Source organism: Cydia fagiglandana, chromosome 5, assembly GCF_963556715.1.
Source record: "Cydia fagiglandana chromosome 5, ilCydFagi1.1, whole genome shotgun sequence".
Classification (NCBI taxonomy): Eukaryota; Metazoa; Arthropoda; class Insecta; order Lepidoptera; family Tortricidae; genus Cydia; species Cydia fagiglandana.
The window spans coordinates 13,511,978-13,539,214 of NC_085936.1; the positions used below are offsets into that span (position 1 = coordinate 13,511,978).

General features: G+C 38.0%; 1 protein-coding gene across 1 annotated transcript in view; it reads left to right on the plus strand.

The window, feature by feature from the left end:
• Positions 1 to 26,888, plus strand: part of LOC134664557 (ubiquinol-cytochrome-c reductase complex assembly factor 1) — a 460,862-nt gene extending 433,974 nt beyond the window's left edge. Inside the window, exon 6 of the mRNA XM_063521266.1 lies at positions 26,874 to 26,888. The gene's annotated coding sequence lies outside the window, so the exon portion shown is untranslated. The remainder of the gene's footprint in view (positions 1 to 26,873) is intronic.
• Positions 26,889 to 27,237: the final 349 nt, after the last annotated feature.

Here is a 27,237-nt window from a genome sequence, read left to right on the forward strand (position 1 = left end):
GCAAGGTCATACGACTTTTTGACTGGCCCAGTGGCGATGCAGCTCCATTGTCCGTGTCTGTAGAACAGACGTCTTCTTGGCTCGTTGCAGTACGCTCTGCGAAACTTGAGAAACGGTATCAAGTCATATTCTTACACTTAGGCCTCGGTCAGACTAACGCCTATTGGGAACGTGCGAAGTCGGTGGCGCTGATCGTCACAAACACAAGTAAACTTATGCAATGTCCGACATTAGTACTAGCGGCAGCCGCTTGAACTAATTTTACTCCATAAGATTTAACATATAAATTCCGCCAAAATGAGGGCAACACCAGACGTGCACATAGCGAATTGTACGAACATGACATGTACTTATGTTCTTACGGGCTGACTGAAAAGTTTTGCCCGACCGACGATTATATTTTTCGTAACAGTAGGTAACGTTTAGTTATATAAAACTAAAGTAATAAGACCCTTGACACAAATAAAATATGTCAACTTTATGTGTCAACCATTTGCCAACTCTATCCAGATAAGTAAGTATACGTATTTTATTTCTGACTTGGGTACTTACTCCCCTATATAACGTGCATATACTTGTAGTAAGTGCATGTAAAACAATACCTATGGATTACTTCCAAACAACTAATAAAATCTACACAATTTTACTATTATCGAAGTTATGAAACGAGTGCTTGTGTGTAGTCCGCCTACTCGAAAGCATAATGGGAAAAATCTAGAAGACGTATTTTTATACCTATTTATAAGGTGGAATTTAATACCATTCTTATAATAAAAGTGCTATGCTGAAAGAAAAGTAAAATTTTCCCGTTCATTTCTTTAATTTACTAAAATAACTCCCGCAGGTTTAACACTCAACAAGTTATTCCATTTAAAAAGAAGTCTACATACAAGGCTTCTTTATAAATGGAATATTAGTAAAATAGAATACCTACTTAAGTGTTGAGTGTTAGAAACTTTAGTCTTTACACGTGTTTCGTATTTACCCACGCCACCCGACCCTACATTTTTAATAGGTACCTATAACTAAGGAGATGGAGTCACCGCGCACTCAATGGCGCTCAATAGAAATACAATACCCACCAAAAACATAAATGTAAAAAAGGAGAGCCAAGTTCAATACAAAAATTATGCCTGGCTGTGGGGCTCGCCGCAAAAAGAGTGGAGATCTAAATGAGTGCCACTGCCAAGTTCTATGCAAAATCCAAATATGTATTATATAGGAACAAAATAACATTATAAACAAGTATTAAACTCTATTTCTTTGCTTTATTGGATACCTATAACAATTGCTGTTATTTAAAAAAATGTGAGATCTTAAAGTAGGTTAGATTTGACTTGGCCAGTTTTCATTACATCAATCATTTTATATATATTGTAATTCTGATAAAATCTGGCCAAGCCAAATGTAACCTACTTATAAGATCTCACATTTTTTTAAATAACAGCAATTGTTATAGGTATCCAATAAAGCAAAGAAATAGAGTTTAATACTTGTTTATAATGTTATTTTGTTCCTATATAATACATATTTGGATTTTGCATAGAACTTGGCAGTGGCACTCATTTAGATCTCCATTCTTTTTGCGGCGAGCCCCACAGCCAGGCATAATTTTTGTATTGAACTTGGCTCTCCTTTTTTACATTTATGTTTTTGGTGGGATATCAATACTTTTTGTAAAGAAAACTGGCAGGTATTGAGATTTAATGTTTTTTCTTGTGTTTCCGCTGTATGGTTTTTACTTCTGTTCTTTGTATAATTATGTGGTGCCGCGCGCCGCCGACGACACACCGTTGGCCGGTTGTTTAGAGCGTATTACAAGTTTTTTGTATGGGGACACCACTTATTTTTTAACTAAACTTTATTTTAATATCGCAAATATAATAATACATATATTGGGGTAGTTTCAAATATCTGCTTGTAACGGTTCCAACGCTACAATAAAAAAATATTTTTTTGAATGGGGACCCCCCCTATTTTTTAACTTTTTTTCATTTTTAGATTTTTTCCTACGCTTACACATAATAACCGAGCTGGATTCCAAATTTCATCCTTCTAGGTCATCTGGAAGTAGGTTAGGTTTAGGTACTTATATGTCAGTCCCAATAAAAAATTTTTTTTTGGTATGGGGACCCCCCCCCTATTTTTAAACTTTATTTTATTTTTAGATTTTTTCCTACGGTTACACACAATAACCGAGCTGGATTCCAAATTTCATCCTTCTAGGTCATCTGGAAGTAGGTTAGGTTTAGGTACTTATATGTCAGTCCCAATAAAAAATGTTTTTTTTGTATGGGGACCCCCCCTATTTTTTAACTTTATTTTATTTTTAGATTTTTTCCTACGGTTACACACAATAACCGAGCTGGATTCCAAATTTCATCCTTCTAGGTCATCTGGAAGTAGGTTAGGTTTAGGTACTTATATGTCAGTCCTAATAAAAAGTGGTTTTTTTGTATGGGGACCCCCCCTATTTTTTAACTTTATTTTATTTTTAGATTTTTTCCTACGGTTACACACAATAACCAAGCTGGATTCCAAATTTCATCCTTCTAGGTCATCTGGAAGTAGGTTAGGTTTAGGTACTATAAGTCATAAGTCAGTCTTAAAATTTACGACTTTTTGACCTTCATACCTTTATAACCGTTAGAGCTAGCTTCATGAAATTTGGGCTTCTAGATATCCTTATGGATATAATTAAACACACGTAGTTTTATGTGTTTACGTCAAAGATGTTTTGAGTTATAGAAGGGTCAAAAGTGGCACCAAGTGGTTCGTGTAATATTACACTCGGCGCTGGCTAGCCAGTTCCTTTGCTTGAACTTGGCTTGACACGCTGCCGCGTGTCTAGATAGCGTTGACTCGGGCTACTTTACTTAAGGAGCTCCCGACGGACAGCTGCGAGGTTTCATGGCTTATTTCGCAATCAACTTCTGCTACTATTCCAATATTATGTAAGTGACTGATCCTAGTTCTATATGTTTCAAAATCCATGTCCCGTTGCATTATGTTTCTTCTTTGGCATCGCCGAAAAGTTGACATTATGTAGGTATTATGATAATTATTAGGTGGCAAGCCCCCGGTTTTGCCCTTCGAATGAATCACACTACTTTTTTTATAGTACCAAGTAAGGTATGGTCGGCCATAACAACGAGCTTATTGGAATGTGTAACATGCATTTTCACTGCCAAGTTGGTGCAGAGTTAGCGTGGTCAGAGTCTAGCTGTCCGATTGCTCGTCAGTGTGCCAGTGGATGTCACCTTTATGTTTTATATGTCATTTCATTAGGAATGGAGGTGGCAGCAGGGAATTAGTCGCACCAAGAAAAGTCTGCAGCGGATCTGATAGTCCACGCGGTTTTTTTATACGTCATAATTTCATACAAGTTTGACGTATAAATAGTTATTTGTTTTACAAGGGGGCAAAGTTGTTGTTTAACCGCTCGTGCTAATATTGATACCCGAGCAAGTGAAAGATTCCAAAATTGGAATGTTGAACGTTGGGAGGATTTCAAAGCACGAGGGTTAAACAAAATTTGCCCCCGAGTGAAAAACACAAAATTTTTCACCACACCACCCCGAAGCAAATATTAAATGTAAAATATCAAACAAAATCAAATCCGAATGAATGTTATTAAATACTTCCTTCCTTTCCCCTGCCCTTATCCCACGTCATGTGGGGTCGGCACAACATGTTTTTCTCTTCCATTCTCCTCTGTCTTTCGTGTCCTCAGCACTCACTCCGTTCTTTCTCATATCCTCTTTCACACAATCCATCCATCGTTTTTTGGGTCTACCATACGCTCTCCGTCCAAATGTTAAAATATTTATCATCCAAAATCATCATTTAAAAGTCAATTCTACCAGCAAACATAAGAAAACAACTCAAAATTTGCATTTTATTACTTTGCCTCACATGTGAATAAAATGCAACTTTGCTATCAGTTTTTGAAGTGCAAAGTAAGCCTTTCTGCGCTGGCGTGGTGAAAAAGACACTTGCACTGCGTGGGCTATCAAATAATAATAATGATAAATTGTATTCTATATGTAGGTCAGCCCCTAAGTTACGAGACGCAAATATACTCGTAGTGTATGCTTGCTTAACATGATTGACCCATTAGTTGATCCTCTGTTGCGTGTCGGAGCCGAAAACTTTGTGAAACTTCACTTCCGTAGGTACCTAAAATAGTCTGCTAAATCCAAAAAAAGTAACTAACATTTAGGCTTTAATTTATAAATAAAAGGGTTAAACAATATGTATTTTAATCCTAAACTAGAAAACTATAACATAACCACCTCACAGACCATCTTATTAAGTGCATAACATTTCACTTAATAATTGTCTTTAAAAATATAGGCTATATCAAGGGGCCTAGTCAAGATGACAATCGTACCTACATCGACAAACACCAAACGAAAATAATGTATCAGGATGACAGATGAAAAGCCACGTGGCTATTTACATTATTTATGTCTCGATTGATGTTTTCTATCAAGGGTTGTTATTTTGCCCCTGGATACGAAAAAAAAAGTCTTGCAATTTCGGATAGGAAAAATGTGTAAGAAATTCAAAATTGCTGACCCCAATAACTCAATATTATTGAAAGCGTAGATATTTCTACAGAAACCGACCCTTTGTTTTGCCATTGGGTTTATAAGCAACAGCGTAATTTAATATAATCTCACTATAGCCGTGCATTTCAAACAACCCAAGCTATAGCCGCAGGCAGTCTGAACTACAAACCAAATGCGGGGCTTTCATACTCCAGCAGTGTCTAACTCACTCACATTTCCATTTAATTCGGCGAGAGTGCTGATGCCGACGTATGACAAGGGATCGCAATCACATTAATAGTAACAGTTCCGAGGCCACTCATAATACGAGTTTTATTTGTCGACCCGACACTAATGGAGAGCCTAATTAAAAGGGCCGTAGCCCTTACAGCACAATGCAATTAGTGATGGACTGTTACCGGGAATATTCCCTGGGTTATGGGATTATCAGAAAATCGTACATAAAAGTAATTTAAAAATTTTATAATATCTTAAAGATTGCAATTCCCAATGTTCCTGTTTTTTGTCAATATATCTTTGACTTGACTTATTGCGCCTACAATAATGAACAATATTAATAGGTACACGCAATGATGAATATATCCGTCGTCTTCGAAAAATTTAAATGAATTAAAAACAAACACTACGAAAACTGTTGCTATCACTTATCAGCTATCACACTGAATCCTCCCTTGTTTGTTAAATATTCTCGTCATTAAATGCAATTCTTATGCCACTAGGTACGTTACCATTAGATATTTACCATACGTTTCGACTTACATATTCATTAGTTCAGTCTCGAACTCCGATTACCATATTTGCGTTCACAAGGCACAAAAGTACTTATTTATACCCCACCATCTAAACTATTTTTTATCTATAGTTTTGTAAGTTTTATTATGTTTGTTTATTCCATTTTAAATTTGAATACACGATACATCTCAACTATAGACATTGGAAGCTCCCAACCCAGCAAACATTTTTGGTCAATATTCCGAAAAAGGCACCTATTTTAGGTCGCACAATTTAGGGGACCAAAATGAGGCACGTCGAATCGACGTCGTGGGCACGTCGAGTCGACATAAATGGGGAAAAAACGCACGTGCCGGCGACGTATTTATTGACGGTAAATTAGTGATTACAACCATTAGGTCAACACTAGGTCATGTTTCCGACGTGGATTCGACGTCGCCACGACGTGCCGCGTAGTTGAAATGTACTAATTTGGTAATCTTTACCACCTTTAGACGTGATGGTGACATATTTTTATCCATATAATTACTCTGGGAGGCAATATTTAGATGAGACGCGATTCTTTTCACTCAGAAACAAAATGTCTAACCAGAAAACAACTTTAAGTCGTGCAATGATAATGGCGGCCACTAAGTCATGTAAAATAATTTAGGCCGATTACGCAGATGAAGAACGATGAAATCTAGTGCACAGAATTTTTTTTCGTGCAGTATGTTAGGTTTACATACAAAACTATCGATGGGCTTATGAAATATTTAAGTTTTCAACATTTTATAAAATGAAAATGCATATATTTGCTTGTAATTGAGTGTTGTAACAGAATATTTGTGTGTGTGAGTGTATTGACTCGATCAAAAATATTGTTTTATTTTGAATATTAGCAGAATGAAGTACCGTGCGATGGCACCATTCACGATATAACAACTTAAATTATGCAATTTCATATTTAGCATCTCGTTATAATGAAAGAAAATGGCGGCACAACCTTATGGTATTGATAGTACTTTACAAGTGATTTTAACTATACGGTCGCAATTTGGTATCTATTTTAAGTAATATTTACCTAAAATTAGTAGCTAAATCGACATAAAATCGACGACCTAAAGGTCTCCGTATAAGAAATAATTACGTCGCAAATACACCTAAAATGTCTTATTAGTACATTTGACCTATTGGTCAGAATTTGCAGTTAATTTTACCTAATATTTCGACTTATTTTCAATCACTAAGTCCCTGACTTCATGGTCCCCGTATAAGAAATAATTACGTCACATATACACCTAAAATGCCTTATTAGTACATTTGACCTATTGGTCAGGGTTCGAAGTTAATTTTACCTATTATTTCGACTGATTTTCAACCATTAAGTCCCTGACTTCATGGTCTCCGTATAAGAAATAATTACGTCGCATATACACCTAAAAGGCCTTATTCGTAAATTTGACCTATTGGTCAGGGTACGAAGTTAATTTTACCTAGTAGTTCGACTTATTTTCAACCATTATGTCCGTGACTTCATAGTCCCCGTGTAAGTAATAATTACGTCGCAAATACACCTAAAATACCCTATTAGTAGATTTGACCTATTGGTCAGGGTTTAAGGTTAATTTTACCTAATATTTCGCCTTATTTTCAACCCCTAAATCCCTGACTTCATGGTGTATTTATGAAGTGAAATTTACGTTTTATTGTCCCTATATTTTGACTTGGAAGTAAAAGTGTACAATACGTAAAATAATTGGTGACTTAGGACGTAATTTTTACTTAAATTGGTAAAATCTTCTTCGAGTCTAGGAAAAAAATACTTAAAATGTTTGCTGGGAAGGCTCTAAAAAAACCAAAACGAGATCGACAAAAAAATCTATATGTAGGTATGTTTTACTATCGAACTTGCTTACCAAAATTCACGAGAATCGACGAGAAACGTCTGAAAGAGGAGATCAGCCGGACATAGGAAAGCATTTTTTTTGGCCAAGCTGAAACAGAGACTTTCGCATTCACTCGGTCAATTACTAATATATGCAGTTACGTGAATATACTTACTTGTTTTGTAACAACAAAAACAACGTTGTTTGCATTATTCTCGTGCAAAATTTCCAATTTCAAACTACATTACTTACTTTTTCATGCGTAGTGTAGTGGTATTTAATGTGCTAGTGAAGTCACTGCAATATACAACAAACGAAAATATAGTAATAGCAATGTAACTAGGTAACAGGAAAACATTTTATAAATCTGACGATAGCTATAACTTCAAAGTTGGTTTTGGAATTATCATACATAGCAAAATTGTGGAATAACCTAATTAATAGGTCTTATTTTGAAAGAAAGTTTACATAGGCATATCCCGAGGCCACGTCTGTATAAACAGCGGTTAGAATAATATTATATCCTAGAATTTTCGGAAATGAGATGACTTATACATTCCCGACGTTTCGAATCCTTTACAGCGTTCGTGGTCAATGAATGAAGGGTGTTAAAACAACTTTGCCCTATAACATAACTTTGCCCACCTCGTCACAGTTCAGCAAACGCGAAATAACATAAAAGTAGTAGGTAAGGTACAGATACACTTTCTTTGGTGTTATAAATGTTATGGAAATATGAAAAGCAATACCACCATAATATAAATCCCGCTTAAAGTAGAATAATTTTTGACTTGCCGCGTTTTTAAAGTTGCAACATGTACAATAAATATGTACTAATTCTGTCATTCACAGCGTAAAAGGAAAACTGTCTTGAGAAATACGAAAACAACATTTACGGTAAGTAGCTTTATGTGTTTCTTACTTCCATTTAGCTCTCTAAAATTTTGTAAAATCCAGAAAAGTAGTCGTAAATTTCCTTGAGTGACAGACAGGTATTTTACTTTTATTTATATTGAGTCATAAAACTTTAGATGATACAATTTTTTTACTATTGTTTTGTTTCTACCTTTGCGATGTTAGCAGTTAACAAAGTTGAACCCAGTGTTGTTGTTGTTGTCCCAGTGTTGTGTTGTTGTTGTTGAAACACAAATCAAATCTAGATTATAAATAATATAATTTTAACACATAATTTAAGGCGGTCGTCACACTGCTCCGCATCTCGCAACGGCGTCCGTTGATGCGTTTTTTAACTTTGTATGTAGAATCTTGATTTAGTATAGAAAAAACGCATGGTACGACACACTGGCTCCGCGTCAACGCGCGGAGCAGCGAGACGCACGACGACTCGCGCGCTCGGACGGAGACGCGATGCGTGCCGCAGGGTATGAGTGACATTCCATTTCCAACTGCAGCTGCAATACTGTTCATTTTACTATGGAAATTGACAGTGACAGCGACGCGTTTCCATAGTAAAATGAACAGTATTGCAGCTGCAGTTGGAAATGGAATGTCACTTTAAGTCACACCGAGCTCCGCAGTGCCGTACGAATTTTAGTGCAAGAAGGACGTAGGTGCAATGGATATCGAGTATATCGACGTCGATAACTTTATTTTTGAAATTGAAAGTCGTTCAGCAATTTGGAATATTAAATGCGACGAATATTTTACTTAGCAAATAATCAAATGACGAGGTCGACATACGGGTGCAATTATATTTTATTTCTTCGTGTTGCCTCAAATTTTGGTAATCTCTAGCAAAAGACCCATTTATAGGTCTGGTTTGTAAATAGGGATGTAGCCATGCAGTGTCTTCTGCGTTTTATGACTCGATTGTACAAAAACAAACTGAAAGTATCACCGCAGCGTCCTGAATAAGTTCCGTTTCCATTTTATCGACAAATAGGAACTGTTTTCACCTTAACGTTCGAATGTGAAATGAACGCGAGACGGAAGTAACGCGGGACGTCGCGCATCGCAGCTCCGGACGGAGATGCGGAGAAAACTCGGACGTTGGTGCGTTGTCCCCGCATGCGAGTCCGTTGCTCCGCGTCTCGCAACGAGACGCGGTGGCAGTGTGACAACCGCCTAAGCATCTAACGGGTAAGCTAATAATGGTCATTGCTGTTATTTTAGTTTAGAAGTTATATTTTTAGGTATTTATCTATTAAATAAATAATTAGTTTGTTATTTGTAGTTACTTAACCTAGGGAAGAGCGGTGCCTCCCAAAACAGGCAATTCATTGCTTACCGGGCGGCTCCATCCCCTAAATCCCTAAACCATGGCCATGTGTATTTTAAACAAATAAAGAATGTTGTATTTGTATAATAATAATGCTGTTTAGGTATGTCGTTCAATTATGTAACTTATTTAACAAAAGTCGACAACACAATAATGATGTCACGCGATACTTAATTCCTAAAATGATGAAAATATGCGTTAGCACTAACTTTAATAGCATGTTCTGGGCGTTTATTGCAAACATCAAGGGATCTCCAGCTGTCGTTTAGTCGCCTTAATAAAACTATAAACTCATAATTAAGTTCACTAACTGCGAGCTTACCTATTCACAACAATTACAGAGCACTCGCTTCGGGTGGACAAGTATAAGCTCCACTGCAGTCAGATATAAATTCTGAGCCTAATTGTCTAGTATAACTCGTATAATAACTCCAAATATTTCAGTTGAATGTCTATGGTCAAGAACATTGATTAGCAAAAATGGATACACATAACTACACAAAGATCACATAATGAGTGATGCAAGTGCTCGGTGGGCGATATATGGCCGACAGGGATAACAACATTAACAACCTTGGGTAGGTAGAGTAGGTACCTCAGAATTCTTTGAATGAGACGCGGGTCGCCGTCGCATAAAAGATAACTTTGCTCCGTTTGTTCTCAAAACTACTGATCTTAACTTATCTTCTATAAGTTTAATTATAGTTTGTTAGAGCTCGTCGCGGCGAGCGAGCGTTTAACTGGCGTATTCTAATTTTAATTAAAGGATATGAAATGAAATGAATAAAATATATGTTGATTTAGATGTTAAAAAACCTTATTTCAGGCAACTTATGGCCCATAGATAAATACCCTTAAACTAGCATACATATTACAAAAAATATATTTTTAAAACTATAAACTACTTATAAAACACAACATGGTTGCGATGTCAGAGAGCAGTGTCAGAGAGCCAGCCGCGGAACCAGGGCCGTAGTCAGAGTTGAATTTAAGATACGGCAGTCGTAATAATTACAGATAGGGCGCAATACCTATATTATCAAAGTCAATGGTATTTCTTAAGGTAGGGCAATGGTATTTTAAGGTATTGCCCCATTCAACCAATCTACAATGTCCATCCATCCAATATAATCAACATGTCCCAAGTTCTACTTGGATAAAAAATCTAGTATTTGACAAGCTCGTGCCTAGTATTTACCTGGCTACATCTACAGCCGCTATGTCTATATAATACCTACGCTGCGGCTGACCGCCCAACGATCGCGTGACTCCTACCTACGCCTTGGCCGAGCTTACGCGAACCGAAAACCGCCACAATAAAAGTGTAGTGCAGCACTAGAGGTCTTGGAGCTCCGTACGTGCCGCGACTGTGCTAGTGCTGCGATCGATCACCGTAAATACGACAACAGTTAATCCGGGGACGAGCGAGCTGCACTTTATCTCACATATCGGAAAACACTATGATTTATAAGTGGCCAACTGTTTTGGTAAGCTTCCAATAGAATTGTAGTAATCCTTCGAAGTTTGCTAACTTCGATGGAATCTTTTCGATTGTTATGAAAGTTGTACGTCGCAGTTAATAGACATTTCGCTTCCGATTATATTATGCAGTTAATAACGGCAAATGTGGCGACGACTTTATCTACCTAAGTAACTTTAAGTAGTAGTTTGTACCTTAGGGCATGCATTGTATAAGTGCATGATAAACATGTTTACAGACTTTCATTGTGAGGTTTTTATTGTGATAGGTATTTTTAATTTCCAAAACATACACAGAATGCATAATAAAATTAACACTTAATAATTTCAGGCTCAAACAAGTGTGACTTACTACAATTTTTTTTATTACTTATAGGTAAAATATTTGATTTGAACTGAATAAATCTATAATCGAGTCGGATGTATGAGGCTAGATTGAAGCTCATATAAATAGTTTACATTCGCCGTAGGTATACAAAAGGTTGACACTCGAAAAGCAATTTCAATATTTATTGTCGAGAGCGATGACGCGTTAATGGGTTTGGTTAGTGGGTCAATCAGCACCGCTCCGTCGGGCACTATTGTGCCCTTTCATATCATGTCAAAGGGGCCCCGTCCTACTATGCCCCATATTCAGAGACTCTTACTTCGGCCAGATACCAACTTCCGTACCTTTGAAATGGTTTCTCCATTGCGGCTCGAAGGACCAACTTTTAAAAGAATTATAATTGTTATATAATATCGCATCGTTACTTTCTTGCAGTTTGTTCATTACGTAAGTACAGTCGCCAACAGATACATCGGAGCGGCCAAGGCGCTCACAAATATCTGAACACGCCTCTTATTGTCAAGGCGCTAGAGTACGTGTTCAGATATTTTTGAGCACCTTGGCCGCTCCGATATATCTGATGGCAACTGTACATGCAGTATTGCCGACAAATATAGAAAAGGAATAAATAATATTAGTAACTAATAAAAAAATATGTCATCCCCCGCGTATGAAAATTATTTAAATAATATCTATCAAAATTGCTACCTAAAAGAGCGATATTAAAATATAACTGCCTAACATGGTATAAAAATAGTAGGTATACTAATCTCTTTTGCCTATTTAACTGATACAATTTGTTTGAAGCTTTAACTTTATACTCGTATATTGCCGGAGTTTCATGCAAAAGTTTAAGGCAAAATTTACCATCCGCATCCGCGCTCATTACATAATAATTAGAGACCTTGTCACATTCAAGAAGCTAATTGCATTTCACATTTGTCCCCTGCAGTGTAAAAGTGCCTTAAGCGTAGCCTCAAATATTGAGAGAAACAGCCTCATATTTTAAATGTCTATTTTCCTTGCCGAAAATAAAATATCAGAAAACGTGTTCATGCTGCAAATTTAATTAAACCTCACTGTAAGGGCAAGGGTAAACTCGGCATTATCAAAATTTTCTAACAATTTTTTGTGCTAACTAAGTTGAATACAAATAGATTTAACTGTTTCATTTCCAAAAAGCTTGGCAACGGAGTCTATTTCATTCGTCCTGAGTCGTGTTTAATTGAATTTTCCTATCTGAAGCGAAACTGCGTGGTAACTTTGGAGCTGTCCAGCGGAACGAGAAACTATGCGGACACTAAAAAAACGCATCATTTCCATTTGGTGACAGCAAAACTAACAAAACGGCATTACAAAACGTAATGGCAAAGGAACAGCACTAGAGCTCGCGAAGTGAAGCGTAGCGGCGGCGCGCCGCACCAAATGGATTTTTATTCAGTTGAAGTTGCCCGAGCCAATTAGTCTTGCACAAGTGCATCGAGAATGCTCACAGGCTCCGCGCCTCTGAAACCAAAACTCATTACTCAACGCTCTTTAGGGAACAAACTGTACAGCTAATGCTATCCAACAACCCAGTTAAATAAATTCTCTTGACAAACACCCCAATTAGGGAGACGAGATTTGAATTAAATTACTGTCCTATTTATTATGGAATTGTCTGAAAAATGTTTTCGCGATACGGTTTTAATTAAAGTAAGCCTATCTTTTTTACAGTTGTTGAATTAATTACAGAGGTAGGTGAATTTAAATCAGCGGTCCTCCCCTTTAAGACGGTCGGTTGTGACTATGAAAGAATAAATTGGTACGAGTAATATTTATTTTTGTCAGAAAATGCTGGAAAAATATTAAAGTACACCTCGGGGAGCATAATTTTCCGTGAGCGCTCAATTAATATACTTAGCGGTTTGTTTTCCCGTCTTTCCACTGGCCTAATGCTTATACCGGTAAAAAAACACAATTACTTACAATTCTTGATCTTGAGTTACAAATACCTGCTTATTTAAGAAATAGGTGGGTACCATAGAAGGTAGGATCGCATAGAAGTGGTATACGCGTGCCTCCGTGAGGGACAAAACATACGCAAATGCGACACTGTGATTGGTCGAATTCATTTGTTGCCCACCATTCTCCATACTAATAAAAAGGTGGGGAACAAACAAAAAGTGAGACTGTGACAAGGACAAGCAATAATACCGCTTTCTCTGCTACTCCTACTGAAAGATACATAAGACTATCTCGTTCTGTCAGTTACCCCCACCACTCATGCCAGATCCAGGTATATCCTAGATTCATGGTGGGTACCTATTTGTTTGTTTGTTTGTTTCTTTATTTGCTTCATAAGATACAAGTATCATGCAAAATTGTATACAATAAAATAAACTTAGCCTAAATCATGCATAACATTCAAAATGAAATTCAGAATAACATAAATTGACAAATGGCTGATAAATGTCCTAACTTTAATTTAAAATTCCGAACTGTTTTTTACATACCTAATAGTGGACCAAGTAGGCACTAGGCATGTACAACATGGCCTTCCTACCATACCATCTCATTGGAACTGAATGTTTAACCAAGGGTAAATAACGTTACTCTTTTTATTACATCTTCAGAAGCTATAGGGCCCGTATATAGGATTAACTTTCCCGTATTTGAAACTCGTGTCCCGGATTTTCGAGGCGTTCGTTTTGTAACGTATTTGCAACGCGACGATCGAAAAGAATAAAAGTAGAAATAAGAATCGGATTGACTTATTTCTGTTTCAGCGGGTAGGTCGTGCTGTTTACTGAATCTTACGCGTAGGTAGTACAATAAACATCTAAGTATGATGACGAAGGTACTTAGATACGAGTATGTCATACTCGTACCTTTATACTTACTTACTTCAAAAGAGTTAATTAGATTGAGTGACGTGACAACTTTTCCTTTGACACACGGACTAAAAAGACACTTGTCTTATTAAAATTCCCTCCGCACGCTTTACCTCTTGACACTACACAAAAGTGGTGTTTTACAAAGAAATCGTGTCAGTGGGAAACACGTGTGTACCTACACGATGAAAGCAAAGAGATTCATCACGGCGCGAGGTGCGGCGCGGAATTGCCAGCTAGAAGGCTTATTCAGATTTTCTTTCATCACATTTCAAACTTTTATTTAGCTATCACATCACATTCGATTGGATACTGATGGCAAAGCATCTCGAAATCATATTGGTGATGTGAATGTGAATAACGCAGAAATAAATATCAAAGCTATATCATGTTTGTAAAATCTGAAAGCGCCTCCAGTCCGCATCTTGTTTAATAGGTGCTTCTGAGCCATAGCTGTTTATACATATTTATTGTAATTCTATACGCGTTGCTAAAAAAATCTGGATAAACTTGATTAAATTGTTTTACTTCATATAGTTGGTGCTGGGTTGTCGGCCCACATTATTCATAACATAAATTCAGCATAACATTTTGTTACACAAGTTAATTTGGCTCGTTAACGAGTAGGCCAGAGGAGATATGACGGCGTGGACAGGCTTCCGCCGGACTATTTTGTTTCGTTTGCCGCGTTAGCTCGTTTGCGCCTTGCTACGTGACAGGAAATAGGCGCCAACGGCTACATACGTTCAACGCTGCTGAATTTTTTGCGTCAACTTATAAATACCATCATTTGTTTACATCTCGTTAAGTGTGAGCATTTTCCATACATTACTGGTAGATGCGGTTAAAAGGTGTGAATTAGAAGACAATCAGAAAATCAGGAATTATATTGCACCAAGCTTTTCATATGGAACAAATATATATAAAAACCATTTTATCTGAAATATTTGTTGAGAAAGGGATAAGTTAAAGACGTTTTCTCAAGTTTTAAGAAAACATTTTTCATAACATTACCTACAGTATATACTCTATCGCTGGAATAGGCAAGAGTGATAGAGAGGCCGATAACGAAATTTCAATATTATATTTTCCCAGTAGGCCTATACTGGCCTATAGATACACATACCTAAGTACTTACCGACCTAATTTAGTCTCAAATGCAACCTTGCTCATCGTCGTATTGAAGGGAGATTGTTATTGAAGGATCAACAACAACAAACTCGCATAGCGTGTTTGTTTATTTACCCGCTCTGATCTTCAAATCCTGTACAAGGGATTGATTTGTTCCTGTATCGGATTTGTTCCCCGTTCCCCGTCGTGTGATGCTCGCGAGACCAAGTTATGTGTCGGCTTAGAAGCGGCTACCTATGGGGTGAATTTTTATCCCGTGCTTAGTATTCAGGGGCTGTAGGCCTATAATTCGCCTGAGGGTACGACCACAAGGGGCAACCGCGGCGCCCCCACTCGACTTAGGGGGCCTCCTTGGGGTACGACCTGTCACTCTGTCTGAATAGTCGACGCAATAGGTACATCTGAGGGGTTGACAGGAGCAAAACTTTAATTTGTATTGGAAACTGGGTCACAACATGCGATTTTAACTTAATATTTAACAATGTTGGTTTACCGAGACCCAACTACCGACTTCGTTGTAATTATAATGATCGACTTAGATTTTACGTTTCGATGTAGAATGACAAATGAAGCTATTGGCGACTGCGCCGGCAGTGATCGTCTGGGTTTCAAATATAATAAATGTTGTACGAGATAAATTTAACTTGCAACATTAGCACCCTCGGTTCGACACAACGATTACACAGCAAGTGCAATTTTTCACTGCTGCCCACCCCCGCTGCTACAATTTATGACGCGGGAATGATTTTTCGACACCCATAAGTTAGATTTATATTTAACAGGCGAAAACTTGCCAGCTCTAAATCGCGGATGTAAGAGGAAAATCATTGGTGTTGTAAAAAGTAAAATATAATACGCGCTGACTCATGCTTACGGATTGGCTTCCAAGTATTTTCACATTTGCAACCACTTCCGTAAGTGTAAGTATGTTATTGTGAGTTTGTGACCGGATTTTTCAGACCGTGGCTATTTTGGAAAAAATAAGATTGTTTATAAATTTTATAATAATCATTATTTACTACCTAGCCCTAAGAAATGTAACATGACTTTACGGTACCTAATTAGCTAATGTTTACTTGTTGTTTTTATTTTTACATAGCATCGCGGGCGGATATTTACAATTCAAATAGCTTTATTCAGTTGTAAATATCGTAGTAGTTCGAACAGAGCCTGCACCGTCCACACACAGCCAATTAGCCGGACCGAGCGCGAGATAAATGTAAGTAATTTATTACAATTCGTAGCAAACGGCCGCCATTACGTTTAAAATATAGCGCACTCAGCTTCAGTTTACACCTTCACGAATTTAATGATATGGCTATAACCAGGACCCCTATTCGACAAGCGACATTTGACGTATCGTGTTGATATCCCGTTGATGTGGGAAAAATCATAAGTTCTCGAATACGTACAATGTCAACATTTGACATTAACAATCCACAGTTAGGGTGACAAGCAAACCAAACCGAACCACCCTTAGTTTAGAGTTGAGTTTTGGTTGTACCAAATGATATTATCCACCGTTGATGGAATCAACACTCAGTATGCAATAAAATCAACTGTTGATTTGACGTGGATGCGAAATCTGACAGTTGTACATGTCGAATTTGGCCCATTACAGATTAACTTCTGTTGCAACTGACAAATATGCTGCTGCGTTATGGGGGCTGATTCAGATAACAAATGTAACGCCACACTTGCCGTAACAAAGTTTAAACATTCATGAATTTGAAGCTTGCTCAATGGATTGGTCAAAATTGTAACTTTAGGATTATAAACGAGGCCATTTATGATGAAAACAATTTGGCAAGTGTTATGTTTTACGTATCCGAATGAACTTCAGGCACGAGTTTCGCTTGTAAATCCGATCTTGTTAACGCATGAGGGGTGTTAAGTTTTACGCTTATTTTAATGTGTGATTTACTACGGCTGGGGAGCGGTGCATGTTTTATACTTGTTCCTATATTACATAATCGACGGTACTCTGTACACTTGTCTAAATTGAAAGAATGTGTTATCTACTTAATTTTAATAATACCTAGTTAATAAGTTTTGTTATTGAATAAATCCTGTTAAGTACACTAAAAATTGAAAGACTAACATGGAGACTATGGAAAATTGCTCTGTGGTTTCGTTTTTCTGAGCAATATAGGAATCGTCAAGAATCTATTTGGAATTTCTTCGCAACAATGCTTTGTTGCCGAATTTCTCACAACATCAGAAGATTGCGAAGAGGCATGTAAAATCGTTTTATGTTCTAACCATCAATAATATCTTTATTGAAAATAGTAATTAACATAATCTAAACATAAAACTAATTAAAAACTAAACTTAATCACCAAACCTAAATGTCTAATCTATACATATAATAAAGCTGTAGAGGATCGAAAGTCTGTACATGGAAGATATTTGAAAAAAAGTTGGCTGGGGATACTTAGAATCGATAACAGAACACGTTCCAACAGTTTTTAGAATTTTTGTCTGTTTGTCTGTTTATCTGTTTATCTGTTTGTCTGTTTATTTGAACGCGCATCACGTGAAAACGGCTGAACGGATTTTGATGCAACCTTTACTAATCTGTCGAGAAAATCTCCGGCCAGGTTATAGGCTATAAAAATTCAACCCTTAAAAGGGGGGGTAGCCACAACACTCGCTTGATTTAAGTTTGCCCCTGAATCTTATGGCGCTACTTAGGAAGGAGGGGCAAACTTTTTTCAAATATGTGCTACCACTATTGAGTACCTTGGTAAACTAACAGATGGCGCTGAATTTAATACGTAGTGACATGAATTGAATAGCCACCGACAAAGGTTTTTGCCAAATTAACTCTAAGTTTAGATGAGGGGGTACGGACATCAACAAATTGAATAATTATGTCGATTTAATAATATACAACAAAATTAAACGACAGTAAATTAATTACCCCTCATTGCACAGTGCCATCTTTTTCACGACTACCCAGAAAAAAGAGAGAGAGAGAGTGTATTGTGATTTCAGCGTTCGTGTTTGTATGTATGTATATATTTATTTATCTGAGTTTATTTATTACACCTTAACTTCTGAATGCGAAATTTGCAAAAATAATGGCGCGTAATTCTTTGGGAAACAATCGGTAGCAGTAGAAGAGTCGTGATTACATGCATAGATTCGATTTCAACACACTCTTTTGCGGTTCGGCGTTAGGTCTTATGCGAGGCCTTCTGCATTACGGCAAAGTTGATCTTCTGCCTTAATTACACTTGGGCGTGGATCCAAATCCAAGCTTTCCTCTTTCGCAGCTGGGCCTACTGCCTTGCTCACACTTCGCCAATTCAATTCACTTGGTCAATTCCAAGCTCTGCTTTCTTGCATCTTTTATGCATAAAAACAACCTCGCTGAGACGGTACTGTCAATTTTCGTCATAAAATTATGGGACTGATTTCCATACTAAGAGTAAAAATGTACAACTGTCTATCAAATTGCGTTTTTATATCGAAAAAATTTCGCGCTCGCTTCGCTCGCGTTTTCAAACACTTCCTAAGATATGATAAAGGTGACATTCGGGTGGCGACTGCAGCAGCATTACTCTGTTACAACGTTACTGCTGCAGCACTGTCAATTTTAGTGATAAAATGATGTGACTGATTTCCATACTAAAAGTAAAAATGTACAACTGTCTATCAAATTGCATTGTTATAACGAAAAAATTTCGCGCTCGCTTCGCTCGCGTTTTCAATTACGTTCTAATCTAACATATGATAAAGGTGACATTCGGGTGGCGACTGCAGCAGCATTACGTACTCTGTTGCAACATTACTGCTGCGGCACTGTCAATTTTCGTGATAAAATGATGTGACTGATTTCCATTCTCAGCTGTAATGCGGCAATGAACTTCACTCAATTTACCAAAAAAAAATAATGTAATCTTAATAGGCGTCCGGGATGTTCGCGGATGCGCGCGTGAACGGGTTCCCGGCCATCATGCGCGCGCGCTGCGCGGCTGCACTGCGGCGCCTGCGGGACAGTCGCAACAGTCTCCTGACTGTTATAGCGGACAGGATGGACAGTCAGCTGTACGTGACACGCTGTATGGTTACCAAAGCCGGGCGCCTTCGGCGCCCTCATACTCAATGAGTCGGGCGTAGACCGACGTACGTGACACGCTGTACGCTTACCAAATTGGGCGCCAAAGGCACCCTCATACACAAAGCGTCGGGCTACGCCCGACGCACGTGGCACGCTGTACGCGTTCTAAAGCCGGGCGCCTTCGGCGCCCTCATACTAAAAGTGTCGGGCGTAACCCGACGTACGTGACACGCTGTACGCTTGCCAAAGTTGGGAGCCGAAGGCACCCTCATACTCAAAGAGTCGGGTTAAGCCCGATGCACGTGGCGCGCTGAATGCGTTCCAAAACCGGGCTCCTTCGGCGCCCTCATACTAAAAGAGTCGGGAATTGCCCGACGTATGTGACGCACTGCACGCGGTCCAAAGCTAGGCGACTTCGACTTTCTCATACTAAAAAAGTCGGGCGTAGTCGGACTAAGGTACTACAAATTGCGCTCTAAAAAGTATGAAACAATAAAATACAATTATTTTAAGAAATTATCATGCAGGAAATTATAAATGTTATAATTTTTTGAATAAAAAAATACAGCGTAATGTAATTTACTATTTTTTATATATTTATTAGCAGCTTACTGACACGAACCGAATTCCACGCGGGCGGAGCCGCGGGGACAGCTAGTATTAAATAAATATGTATAAAATACCCCACCCACTGAAACCCCCCCAGGCTGCCCCCGAAGCAAAGGTGTTCTAAATAGTTATGCATTGCTACGAAAATAATATTCAGGCTAGAGTGTCATAGTTTAAAATAGCCCCAAACGATTGTATATATTAATTATTCTATTACGTTTGTATGTTAATGAAGGTGTGATAGAGACGGAACAATGCCAGATATCCGTTCAAATTTACCAACGTTTAGAATTAAATGAACAGTACAATACAGAGGATATTTCCTCGCACCGGCCTAAGTAAACAGATTTAGTGTCCATTAACATATCTGAGCGGGCAGTGGAGGTGCTCACATAACTTACAGGGCCAGGGTATCGAAGGCTTTGCCGAACCAGTATGTGTAGGTACATTCAAAGAATTTAATTTACTACCCATTTTGTACTGTCACAGTGACAACAGTTTGAGGTCTCTAGCGACTTCCATATTGATTGTCACTGTGACAATAAGGTACGAAATGGGTCTGAAATTAAATTCTTTGATTATACTTCGATTATACCTACATTTTAATCGCGTATCGCCACAATATCCTCCTATACATTTAGCCTGTTGCCCTACACGTGGAAATAAATAGGTATTTTTCAAGTACATACTTATTCCTATCATTGTATAAACAGAAAACTTAGGTAAGAGACCATTGAAAGGCTACTTACCTAATTTTATCTTAAGAAAATCACTGGCTACCTGTATTTAGTATTGCGAGTATTTGAAGTTCAGAAATAAACAATATTTCACGGTTGAACTGACATTAAATCACTACGTTTCCTTAAGGTACCGTTCAGATTACTGCAGCAAAAATTAAAGGTAGGTTATACCTTTAATGCCTCCGCCGAAATCGGCAAATTAATTGAATGTACATACTTGCTATAATTTAATTTACAACAATTTTGATTAATAATAATGTGATTTATTTTATTCCAATTGTTGACTTACTTGCTTCGAAGTCCCTGGTATATTCTAATTGTAATAACAGGTTATGAATATGACCTGGATTTGCCATGTAAATGATCCGTCAATGTCAAAAGTTACGTTTCTGATTGAAGATCAAATACGGTCACGTTGCAGTGGCCAAGAGTTCGCGAGGCCTATGCTCGTGCAAGCCACTAGCACACGCGGGCAGCGGGCGCATCCGGCCGCAAGCTGGGCCCAAATTGACTGGACTTACGTACTTCGAAGTCAAGAAGGTGTATTCGAATTGTAGATTCGTCATGGGAATGATCCATCAGTGACAAAAGTTACATTTCTGATTGCAGTCATGTTGCAGTGGCCTAGAGCTCGCGAGAGTCGCGAGGCCTACACTCGTGCAGGCCTTGAGCACAACACGCGGGCAGCGAGCGCATCCGGCCGCAAGCTGGGCCCAAATTGCGGACGCCGCGCGAGCAAATATGTAGAGCGGCCGCAGCGGAGCGCCCTGATTTATGATGATATATGGCGGAGCATGCCATCAATGTTGTATCATATTTTAAAATATTGTGCACCTAGTTATGCGCCTTTGGGAAAATCGTCGTTGCGCTTTTCAAAGCTGATATGTGTTAGATTTTTGATTGACACATTGTTACCTAGCAAAAAAAAGGTATTAATTCATTTGATTAAGATCTCGCACATGTAAGATTTGGTAAGCGCTACGACGAAATACTTCGTAAATACATATTTACAGCTGAAGCATTGCAGCATCTTTGCAACTGACAGTCACTTGTCGAATGAATTACTTTTAATGCTTGTAATAGGCACTGGTCCCACCACGAGCTAGTAAGCTATGAGCTATCGGCTATAAACACGAACAAAAGATAAGCACTCCCGTGTAAGTAAAAGAGACACGGCGATATTTATAGCTCACCGCTGGGCGAGTACCATAAGTACCATGTAAAATGCATCTTGACTTGTAAAAGTGACAAAGTTCTTGAATTAAAATACAACAAAATTGCGTTTCAAATAAAGAAAATCCCGTTTTTTTACCGGCAGCACCTGGCAGCAAATGTATTTTTCCAGAAACATCAGCCAACGCACATCGTTACGTATACAAAACTGCTTTCTCAATGTACTCTCTTAACCCTCCCTAAAGTTTAACTTACAGTTAGATTACTTATCGATGGCACCCCTAGATTCTATTTTGTATGATAGGCAATTTCGCACTCGATGTGACACCCCTGCATTTTTTTGATAAAAAATAATAAGCCGTAAGAAGTCGGGAGGGAAGTTCCGTCGCGTAACGACGTAGTTTCCTAACGATGACTCACATGCTCGTGATGTACGCCGAACGAGTGAAGTCTGGTCTGAGAAACAACCGTACATGTATGAATGTCTATATATTTTTAAAAAAGTAAGATAAGAATTTTAAAAACACCAATTTGCAAAGTGCAAGTGTATCGAACGCCTACAACGCCTGCCTTGTGCCTAGCCAAGGTGACAATTGTACATGGACAAACGCCAAACGAAAAGAAAAAAATGTGCAGGAATGACAGATACTACGAAAATTAACATGATACCTAGGTACTCGTATTTAATTTTCGATTGACGTTTTCTATTAACGATTGTCATCTTGGCCAGGCCCACTAATACGTTTATGTCGACACTTAATGACTGCTTGTCCTCTCCTTAAAGAGCAATAACTAAATCATAAGCAAGGAGCAGCATCCGTCTGAGTTTACCCGGCGCGGCGGCATCGGCATACTTACCGCCACATAACGAATGGCCGCGCTCGGTCAGTGCATTTTATCTGCATTGATCGGTTATTACACCGCGCGACTGTTTCCTTGCGTATTATAGGCTACAATCGTTATTTGCTTTACAAGGCAAAGTTGTTTTTACTCCTCGTGCTAAATAATATTGATACCCGGGCAAGCGAAAGATTCCCAATTTAAACAATAAGTAGCAAGTGGTACGAAAAGTGGATCCTTGAGCGTTTCGAGAGTTTCATGGCACCAGGGTTAAACAAACAACGTTGCTCCCGAGGAAAATACTAACTGTAAAATATTACAAAGCAAATCCAAATGAACGTTATTAAATATTTAGCATTCAAAATAATCACTTAATAAAAGTAAATTCCACTAGCCAACATAAGCAAACATCATATGTAACAAGTATATTTGATACTAAATGCTGGTTTTCCAATTATTTACGCTAACTAGGTATTAACTAGCTAATTAGTTAGTTTATTAACTGGTCTACGGGTGTGTAATAATCTCGTGTTATAATTACGTTAATTAGAATAGGCAAGCTATCTTTTCATATACCAGTTTCAGTAACAGCCAAATAGGTTCCCGGAAAAGTGCCTCGCGGGAGAGGCCCATTTAGGCGACTGCTTCCATTTCATATTGAGTAGCTTGACTTTAACCGTTTCCACGTGTAAGTAAACAGTGAAGCGGTTTACAAATTACATTTTAGATGCAGATAGTGGCATGTAATATCAGAGGACATTAGTCTAGGGCCCCTAATGTGGTGTTGTGCGTTGGCAAGCGCAGCGCGGCGTTCGCTGTCGATGTCCCGCCGAGATTTATCGCCCGCCCCGCCCCGACGACGTGGGCCCCGCTCTCGGTTCATTTCGAGAAAGACGATCGAGTTTCATTTTTCTTTTCGTCTCTTGACGGTAATGGACTGCTAAATGTCTGCTTGCAAACTCCGCGTCACCAGACGTCCAGATCTACATTTATATCCTTTTTACGGCCCGAACGAGGGTAGTTTTTAACGCGTCCTCAAATATAAAAAGGGAATTTGTTACACACATTTTAACGTAGCGGCGTACCGGACGTAGCTTTATGCGTATCCCTAATATCCGCATCTACCGAGATGTAAAGAGGTTTAAGAAAGACAAAGCAGCGAGAAAGGAAAATTTTATGGTTGTCTGTGCAAGAAGCCAGTCTAGTACAGCGTCATGAAAAAGTCGTAAATGTTGCGTACTCGCGTGTTCGAGTGAAATTTTCTACTTGAGTGGTCGCGCGATTCACGAACATGCAAATTTTTATGATTCTTGCCTCTTGTTCGTACCGTTTTACAATATGTTTACTTATATATTATGACCAAACATTTTACGACTTGACTGTTGAACTGGTTAAATATATGAATATGAATTTAGGTAGCTTTGCGCTCCGTTGTTAGTTATAAGTATTACTTATTATTTAAGTTCTGCAGTAAGTCTGTTTCAATAGTCTTCCGTTAGGATTCAGCGAATTCTAGAACTCTTCAACTAGGTTCAATACTTAGTCTCCTCTTACATCTAATAAGCTAAGCTTGCAAAATTACTATTATAGTTTTCGTCTTAAAGACATCCATTATTACTTATCTCCCAGTGCTAGATCCGAAGGACTGCGAAGTAATAAAATCACCTTTTGCGCATTTAATTGAAAACTGGTGCGGCATAAAATGAAAATTCGAGCACCTAGGAATAATACGAGTAATGGAAATTCGATTTGCATTTTCACTTGATAACGTTCGCAGCGAAGAGGTAAATAAGGCTTAACACTTATAGGTACCTGCTCGGGGGGTTATTAAGCAAGGCTCCGGCATTCCGCCTCGTTTCACTATTGGCGTATTTCACAATTCAGCTCACCGTCTGGAAATCTCATTAGGTACAATTCTACGTTTTCAAGACTTAAGAGGATTGCGACATAATGAGTGTACCTAATTATGCTAAGCGGAACGACATCTTGCCAACTCGGGTGGTTTATCAAAAGGACTGAGTTAAAAAGTAGAGCACCAATGGATGTTTTAATGTTGCACTTGTTTTATAAAAAAAACACATTACGGGTTTGAGTTCGAATCCTTTTAAGGTTAAAAATGGCGTCAAAGTGTCCAGCGATGGAGCGGTGCAGTCTCTGTCCTGCGACAGCTGTTTCCGTACGATTGCTATATTCCATTTTAGGTTTTTGTTTTCGGAAACTGCTGAATCAAGGACCGTTCAATTTTCTATAGTAAGGGAAACCTGCCGCATGCGATCCCTTTAAACGGGTGATCAAGTACCTAATAATTCTATTAGAACCTCACCTATATAATAGTAGGTACATGCTTACAGAGTTTGATTGCTTATTTGAACTAAGATCAAACTTCTCAACAATTAATGAATTTATAATTGACTCGCTTATTTCTGGTGAATGAAGCCCAGATACCGATTTAGCCCGTTCAGCAAGCGTCGAGCTAATTCTATTACTTATTTGGCCTAGCTTTAATTATAACTGGCGTTATCAACAGGCTTTTAAGCATTGTTTTATGCATGGCGCTCTATTTCAGCCCATTCATGGGCCAAATTGATTTGGTTATCGGTAATTTGCACTCTATAGTTCAAAGGCAAGCATTACAAATAGGCTGTTATAGGCCCAGGCGAATGAATATTGAGCTTTAGTGTTTTGTCAACTAAATACAAAGACACTCACGGTTGTTTAATGGGTATTACGCTACTGTACAGTCGCCTAATAATATAAACATAAATAAATATTGTTATTGAGCAACTTAATTCTTATATCTGAAGGACCATGTCCTGCTCAGTGCTTAGTGTGCTTACATAGGTACAGTCAGCTTTAAAGTAGCGTATGAAACACCACCACCCACCACCAAACCCCCTACCACCACCACCACCACCACCACCACCTACACACCAAAAGTATCTGTAACCCTCCAGTGTACTTTTTGGTAATTTAGAAAAGTATTCCAATACTTTTCTTTGTTGGGATATAATATCTTTACAATTTGCTTCTTCGCACGAGTATATATATATCGTTTAGTTAAATTATTAGATACTGGTAGATACTTTTGATATGTAGTCTGATACATCAAAAAACAGCTCTATTGTTATTTGTCAGGGAATGTTCAGATATTATTAAGCTTAGCACCCGGTATAGGTACAGACATATTTCATACCAAATTTTTCTAAACCTCACATTTAACACTTAAAACGGAGTTAATAAATACATACAAAAGATACATGAGCCGCAGTATTGTGAACAATTAAGCGGCCGACCGTACGTTTTAATAAACGAAAAAGCCCCGCTAAAAATTTCCAGCGCACATTATTTCGTTCAGCCCACTTTATATGTAACACCTGGTGCACTATTGATCGTTTAAGCGCTAATATCACTTCCACTAGTGCAGTTATAGACCAACACTTATAGACTCTGCATTCTGTAACATTGCGAAGACAGGCGGTCGCCAGTTATGTGCGGTTACTCACCACACATCGACATTTGTTATGAGTAGGTATAAAACGCGAGCCGCACCACTCATTTGTACCTCATACACCATTTTGGGTTGATATTCATTATTATACATGCAACATATGCACATGCATATAGATTTAAATAAGCATATCATCTTTTTTTTAAATGCACGTGCATACCTTTCGGTTTCATGAATACCTATCGATTATTATTATCTAATCTAATTTATAAGAAAATACTGTGCCAGTGCCCTTTTTTTATATGGGATAAGTATATCGTAAAAAAATAAACGTTTTCTAGCCTGTTCCTGATAGTTATGATAATATTCTAAAGCAGGCCACTGACGAGCCTTCTAAATGGATACCGTTACAATGGATTCATCTATATTATAGTTTATCGGTAGCCCATTTAATAAAAATGCAAGAAATTCTGAAAAACACTTATTTATTCGACTGCTATTTCTAACCAAAGATACATGAAGAAAGTTACATAGACAGTGGCGCTAGGTGAATAAAACTAGGAACTATTTTTTTTTAAAGCAAGACAGGCTTGACGTCTAGGAATGTAAAATTTAATCTACTTATATCCCAATACTCCCACTAATTTTACATTTTCTCTACATCTCACCGGTCTTGATACACTTAAATAGATTCTATACTATTACTAATATTACTATACTAGCCTAAGAAAGTACCAAATCTCTATTGAGACAAAATTTTTGAGGTGTCAGAGCTTTTGTTAAAAAAATCAGCTAACTGGTTTGAGCTTTGAACATATTGAATTTTTAACAATCCCTGCTCTACCTTCTCACGAATAAACTTGTACTTTACATCAATATGTTTGGATCGTTGATGAAACACAGGGTTGCTTATTAGTTTAATAGCAGCTTGGTTATCCACCAACAGAGTCATATTATTAAGAGATTCACCTAAGTCAATCCACAATTGTCTTATCCATAAAAATTGTTTTGTGGCTTCACAGGCAGCCATAAATTCAGCTTCCATTGTAGACAGGGCAATGGTTTGCTGTTTTCTACTGGCCCATACAATTGGACCATTATTCAATAAGAAAATATATCCACTGGTGGATTTCCTTG